Source organism: Delphinapterus leucas, chromosome 10, assembly GCF_059928025.1.
Source record: "Delphinapterus leucas isolate spDelLeu-1000000601 "Yukka" chromosome 10, BTC_Dleu_Yukka2, whole genome shotgun sequence".
In the NCBI taxonomy this organism is placed as follows: domain Eukaryota; kingdom Metazoa; phylum Chordata; class Mammalia; order Artiodactyla; family Monodontidae; genus Delphinapterus; species Delphinapterus leucas.
The window spans coordinates 72,137,570-72,145,450 of NC_143138.1; positions in this window are offsets into that span (position 1 = coordinate 72,137,570).

The window sequence follows — 7,881 nt, forward strand, 5'->3', positions numbered from 1 at the left end:
CAAATGTGCGGTATACATACAATGTATTACTCAGCTTTAAAGGAAGGAAATTCTAACACCTGCTACAACATGGATAAAACTCAAGGACATTATGCTTAGTGAAATAAAGCAGTCACAAAAAGACAAATACTGTGTGGTTGATAGGAGGCATCTAGAGTAGTCAAAACCATAGAAACAGAAAGTAGAATGATTACTGCCAGGGGCTGAGAGCAGGGGGAAATGGAGAGTTGTTTAATGGGTACAGAGTTTCGATTTTGCAAAATGAAAAAGTTCTCCAGATTGGTTGCATAACAGTGTGAATATACTTAACACTACTGAACTGTACACTTAAGAATGGTTAAGGTAGTAAATTTTATGTTGTGTGTATTCATCACAATTTAAAAAAAAATTTTAAACCATAAATATATAACAGAAGCTGTTTAAGTTTCACAACCTTCACCACTTCCATTCTGCTAGAGAGAAACCATCATCTAAAGTTGGCGTCTTTCTCATGCATGTTCTGTGCTTTTATTACATATGTATGTCCTCATAAATAGTAAAATCTAACAACAGAGTACATTGTTTTCTCATTTACATAAATGACAGCTGTCCATATTGCACAAACCTTTTGCATTTTGGTTTTTACCTCAACAATATTTATGTTTTTAGAATTTATGTGCAGAAATAAGTGTTCTCTATTCTTTTTTTCTATTACAAACAATTTTGTAGTAAACCTCCTAGTACATGAAAAAAAACCTTTTTTTGGTGCCTTTACTCTTAAGTGCCCAATACTTCTGTTCTTTATGAAACATTCTGTTTTTCGGCTTGAAATAATCCTCTACCCTTTTCATCTCTTGTGTCTGTAGGGGTCAGCAAACTATAGCCCACCATCAGTTCTGGTAAATAAAGTTTTATTGAAACACTACTATATCCATTCACTTACATATTGTCTATGGTTGCTTTCATTTCATTTCATGGCAGAGTTGAGTAGTTATAACAGAGACAATATGGACTCACAAAGCAAGAAATATCTACTACCTGGCCTTGTACATAAAGTTTGTCAACCCCTGGTCTAGAATATCTTCAATAATCAATCTAGCCATCTCCTTGTGTGGTAATTTAAAATAAGTCCACAAATTTTGTATTTTCCTTTTATAAGGTGAAGCCTAAATATCTTCCCCTTGGCTGTGGACTGGACTTAATAACTCAGTTCTAACAAAGAGAATACAGTAGAAGTAACATGTGGGACTTCTGAGGCTTGGTCATAAAAGACATTATGGCATCCTTCTTGCTCACGTTCTTGGACCACTTGTTCTGGGAGAAGCCAGCTGCCACATCATGAGGACATTCAAGCTCTAAAGAGAGGCCCATATAACATGAAACTGAGGCCTCCTGCCAACAGTCATGTGAATAAGCCATTGTAGAAGTGGACTGTCCAGCCTCGGTGAAGCCTTCAGATGCCTGTGGCCCTACCCAACAGCTTGACTGCAACCTCTTGAGGTACTCTGGGCCAGAACCACCGAGCTAAGTGACTCCTATATTCCAGACCCACAGAATCTATGAGATAATAAGCATTTGCTGTATTAAGACACTAAGTGTTTGGGGTAATTTATTTTAAAGCCGTAGATTACAAATATGTCACAGAGGAGCCATTATCTGACCCTCCAGACTAGTCTACATCCTCCTCCACCCTCATTTAGACTCTCATAGCACTGTGTACCTTTTCTTCCTATCATTGGATATGGCTGCAATTAATAGCTTCGTGTCTGTATTTACCACTGAGTGGTAAATTCCATGAGCATAGGGACCCTGTATGGCCATTATACTCCCAGTAACTAACATAGTGCCTGCCAAGAGTAAGTGCTCAATTAATATAGACACATTGAATGAAACAGTACAATTGACATTATACTTATAAGCCTGGTGGTTCTAGAATACCTTTGGACCAAAAGGAGTCTGATGTGAAGGATGATAATAGCTAATAGATACTTATACACTGCTATGTGCTAAGCACTCTTCTAAGCACTTTATAAATAGTAACTTGTTTAATCATCACAATAACCTCCTTAGGTAGGTACTATTATTATCACCATGTTTTCACACCAAGAAATGGAAGCACAGAGAAGTTAATAACTTGCCCAGTCTACTGAACTGCACTGCTGGGATTTATGCCAGGAAGTCTGGTTCCAGGGTCTCTGCTTCTAACCACCACGCTTACTGCCCATGTTTCACCACTTGGCTTTGATTTGATATTTAAAGGTGACACCTTTATCTCCACTGGCTTCTTTCATTGTAGCCACCTCCATAATTTTCCTTTGATTCAGTCTTCCATTTCTCAATCTTTTCTTGAGTACTTGAAAACATACAGAAACTTACTCTCAGTAACAGTTGTCTGGTACTGATCTCCATATTAGATATTAAAACAAATGGCAAACATGGTTAGGCACACAGAAGTGGATAAAAAACAGTTACTTTCAAATATTAACAGCATTCTCAATGTTTGAAAGATCAAGTACTAAAAAATAACTACGTAAAAGATTTAAGTGATATAATTAGTAAGACTGAATTAATAGACAATTCTATTTTGGATCCTATAGATTTCCATTTCAAGATTCCATGGAATATGTAAACAGATTGATCACATACCAGACCACCAAGAAAAGTCTCAAATGGATTCCAAAAGGCAGAAGTGATATAGGACACATTCTTTGCCCACATAATAAAACAAAAACAAAAGTTAAAAATGAAACCTCACTATTTGGAAAGCTCTTAAAAGTTTTAAAATTCATCCACTACAGTTAAATGGATCCTGTCCACTCCGTCTACTAGGTGTGTGACCTTAGGCACGTGCCTGAATGTTTTCTGATCCTCAGGATGGTGAAGTTGAGTTGAGGTAAGCATGTATAGTGCTTGGCTGGGCTGGCACTCAGCACACTCTCAATCACTGAAACTCATCCTTATTTTTCTTGTTGCCCCTGAATGGTTATTAGTATTCCTGAAAGTATATTACAGAATGAAGCCTGGCAGAATGCCTTCCCTGCCACTTGTTCTGTGATCTGATACTGGCTATCGTCGCCGCTGGGTCTGCCTGAATAATTCAAGAAATACTGAAGGACCACTATGTGCCAGGTAAAACACAGAACATACCTGGCTTACACTCCGGTGCAGCATTCTCAGTGGAAGTGATACCATGCCTAGAGGTTTCGGCAGATGGTGAGTTGCACGGTGCTGTTGGAGTGGAGAGAGTGATGAAGAGGGTGCTGGGAGATGAGGCCCAAGAGGTCAGGGCTAGGAAAAGGACAGGCTGTGTAAGGCCATTCAGGTTCTCATGAAGACTTCAAATTCCAGAGAGATGGGAAAGCAGTTTCAATGGAAATATGTAAAAATGATATAAGCTTACTGTTTTTTTTAATTGGGGTAGAGTTATTTTACAATGTTGTGTTAGTTTCTACGGTACAGCGAAGTAAACTTACTGTTAAATTATTTTTTTAGTCTTCACAAAAAATGGATATTTGGGAACATAAGACCATACCATCTGAATCTCTGCACATACACAATTCCCTTAATTTGTTTTGATATATAACTGACTTTTTGCTAAATCTGCATTAAAGATGGTTTGACAGATTTATCTTGTTCCTTTGGACACTATGATCCTGGGAACAATAGAAAGTAATAGAATGAGATGCCAGCTTTCAAATATTTGGCCAGTGGCGTTAGCGATGTCCAAAGTTTTTTGGGATAAAGTTTGTCCCAAATAAACTAAATAATAAAGTTTAGTTATTTAATTCAATAATTACTAAGGACCTAACACGTAATAAACAATACAGAGATATCAAAGATAAATGTAACAGGGAGGGGCAAGATAGGGGTAGGGTGTTAAGAAGTACAAACTACAAAGAATAAAATAAATAAGCTACAAGGATATATTGTGCAGCACAGGGAGTATAGCCGATTTTTATAATAACTATAAATGGAGTATGACCTTTAAAAATTGTGAATCACTATGTCGCATACACGCAACTTATGATATTGTAAATCAACTACATCTCAATAAAATAAAATTTTAAAAATTATTTAAAATAATAAAAAATAATTTAAAATAAAATAGATGTAGCACAGTGACTTTGTAACATGTCAGGTCTCAAGGAACTTGACTGTCTAGTGGAAGAGGGAATACATAACTAGATTACCAGACCACAATAATAGCAGCCACCATTTACAGAATGCTTACCATATGCCAAGCTCCATGCCTCCCATCTAGCTCCTGGGTGAATCTGCATAACACCCCTATAGGTAGGAGTTACCACCCCCATGACAAAGCTGCAAACACTCAAACTCAGAGAGTTAAATAATATGCCCAAGATCACAGAACTAGTAAACTTGAGAGTGTGACCAAGGTATCTGACTCTTAAACTCACGCCCTTAATTACTAACATAACACCAGGTTTAGATTGCTATTTGTGTTTCCTTCACGCTCTGCAAACGTCTAGGGTTTTAACAGCTAACTGAACCTGACTTCTGGTTTGTTTTTCAGTCCCGTTAGGCCCTCACCAGTTTTGAACAATATGCTAATGGGAGAGAATGAGAGGTAAGCATCCAGGCCTGATGAGGGAAGGACTATGGAAAGCTTCATGGAAAAGTACAGGTGGGTGATTAGTCTTTAACCATTTTTGGACTCCAACAGAAATCTACCAGAGGACTCTTTCTGAGCTGAAATACTTCTCCTTGAACCTTATATACAATGGCCTTTGTTCTACTCATTTGGGAACATGAAGAAAACAGGATCCATCCCTCCCATGACAAGAGCTTCTTTGTCCAAAGTCTTTCTTACTAAGCAGTCATTATTCTATCCACTATGTCTTATATGGCACAACGTTGGGTGCTCTCAGCTGCATCCTGGTCATTCACCTCTACCCGTGCACCTGATCTCATCTGATCTCGGAAGTTAAGCAAGCTTTGGGCCTGGTTAGTACTTGAATGGGAGAGCGCCCGAGAAAAACGGATGCGATAGGTTTTTAGCATGGAACCAAGAACCACAGAGGATTATTTCCAGGCCTTGAAACCTAGTGAAGTTTGCCCTGCTGGATTTTGAAACTGCCTTGGACCTAGTAGCTCCCTTTTACCTTCCATTTCTCTCTTGTTTAACCTGGAACGTCTGTAACTTATCCTATGCCTAACCTATCATTGTCTATTGGAAGCAGATAAATTGTTTTAGTTTCATACGTCCCCTGATGGAGAGGAATTGTGCCTCAGGAGTTGTACATAATAGGTTATACCAAGAGCCTCATCCATACATAATTTTAGACGATTTAGATGATGGGAATTTTGAACTGATGAGATTTGGGGACTCTGAGTTGATGTTGTAATGGGATGAGACCTTTGAGACTTTGGGATGGAGCAAATGTATTTTTTATTTGGGAGGAACGTGAATCTGTAAGGGGCAGAGGGCAAACTACAGTGAGCAGAATAACACCCACTAACAAAGATGTCCACTCATTTCCAAAACCTGTGAATACATTATATTACATGGCAAAAGGGGCTTTCCAGATGTCATTAAGGTTATAGATATTAAGATAGGAATCTTAATATCTATATTAAGATATCTGGGTGGGCCCAATCTAATCACATGAGCCCTTTCAAAGCTCAGAACTTATTCTGACTGAGGCAGAAGACAGAAGTAGCAGATGGGGAAGCCAGAGAGACCGCTAAGCATGAGAAAGTTTCCGTGTGCCACTGTTGGTTCTGAGATATACGGGCCATGTGAAAGGACCAGAAGGGGCCTCCAAGGAATGAGGATGGTCCCCAGTTAATAGCCAACAAGGAAATGGGGACCTTGGTTCTACAAACACAAGGAACTAGATTTGACCAACAACCTAAACAAGCTTGGAAGCACACTGATCTCAAGAACCTCTAGAAAGGAGCACACTGGTTTTGGTCTCATGAGAGTCAAGGCAAAAAATCCAACTGAGTCATGATGTACCAGAACTGCTGACCTATGAGCTAATAAATTTGTGTTGTGCTAAATGTGTGCTAATTTGTTATGGCAGCAATAGAAACTAATATAGTGTGGTTAATCTTTTACTAACCTTTGGAATCCCCTATTAGACAGTTCTGTCCACACTGAGGTGGCATACATGGCTCTGAAGCTTCTATATACAGAGGTTTGTTCTACTCTTTCAAGGAGAAAAGAACAAATCAGGTTCCTCTTCCATGGTGACAGGTTCTTATCCCATGATGACAGCTTCCCAGTCCAAAGTCTCTCCTACTAAAGAGTCCTATTCTACCCACTGTTTCTTATATGACACAGTGTCAGGTGATCTCAGTAGTACCCAGGTCATTTACCTTAGTCCATTTCTGTATCTTAGGTCAGATTCCTAAGAGGTATAGTCTGAGACAGGGACTTTTATGTAAGTGATTTCTTAAGGGAGAGTTCAGAGGGGAACCCATAAGAGAGGGAGGAAACCCATATGAAGTAGAGAAGAAAGTTGAGCAAGGATTTTGTTGTTTAGGAAGTCTAGCCTGATCCAGGCCAAGATGGTAGAGGAGGAAAACCCTGAACTCACCTCTTCCCATGAACACACCAAAATTACAACTACTTACAGAGCAAGTGTCTATGAGAACCACCTGAAGACTAGAAGAAAAGATGTTCCACAACTAAATATATATATAAAGAGGGAAGCACAATGAAACAAGTAGGAGGGGCAGAGACACGGTTAGTCAGGACCCACAACCCACAAATGGGAAAAATATCACAATGCTAGAAGACCTCCCAAAGGAACAAGGTGTCCAAACCCCATACTGGGCTCCTACACTGGGAAGACAAACCTGCAGAATGTCTGCCTTCATAAACCAGTGGGGCTTATGTTTGGGAGAGGTGGAGGGTTATGGAAAACAGACTCAGCTCTCAGAGGGCATGAGCAAAATCTCACACACTTCAAGTCCCAGCACAGAAGCAGTAGTCTGGAGTCCTCCCTCTAGCCCAGCTACCAGTAACCTGGCACCAGCTCTATGACCCACAGGCTGTGCACCTAGACACACCAGTACCTGGCCTCGCCCACCAGCGGGCCAGCATCAGCACCAGGCCCCCCAGGTTTCACACCCAACCACGTGGGGGCCCGCTCCACCCACCAGAAGTCTGGCACCAACACCAGGCTCCAAAGGCCATGCAACCAATGGCACAGAAAGCCTACCCTGCCCACTGGCAGACCCACAGCCACCACATGAGGCAAGGCCTTGTAGCCAACCGAGCCAGGGGCCCACCCCGTCTACCAGCATGATAAGTAAGTTGGCTCTGCCAAAACAGAAAGGTACTGGACCTCATAGGAAGTCTTCCACATTTCTGGTACATTTCTCCAAGATTGAGAAATGTAACAAACCTATCTCAGACATAGAAATAAACACAGAGAATTAGGCAAATTGAGGAGACAATGAAATATGTTCCAAATAAAGGATCAAGACAAAGCCAGAAAAAATAAACTAAAAAAGTGGAGATATGCAATCTATCCAATAAAGAGTTCAAGGTAATTCTTAAAAAGGGGGAGAATAATGGATGAACACAGTGAGAATGTCAATAGAGTTTAAAGATATAAAGAAGAACCAAACAGAGCTGACAAATACAAAAAATGAAATTTTAAAATATACTAGACAAGGGCTTCCCTGGTGGCGCAGTGGTTAATAATCCGCCTGCCAATACAGAGGACACGGATTCAAGCCCTGGTCCGGGAAGATCCCACATGCCGCGGAGCAACTAAGCCCATGAGCCACAACTACTGAGCCTGCTCTCTAGAGCCCGCGAGCCACAACTACTGAGCCCACGTGCCACAACTACTGAAGCCTGTGTGCCTAAAGCCCGTGCTCCACAAGTGAAGCCACCGCAACGAAAAGCCTGCGCACCGCAACAAA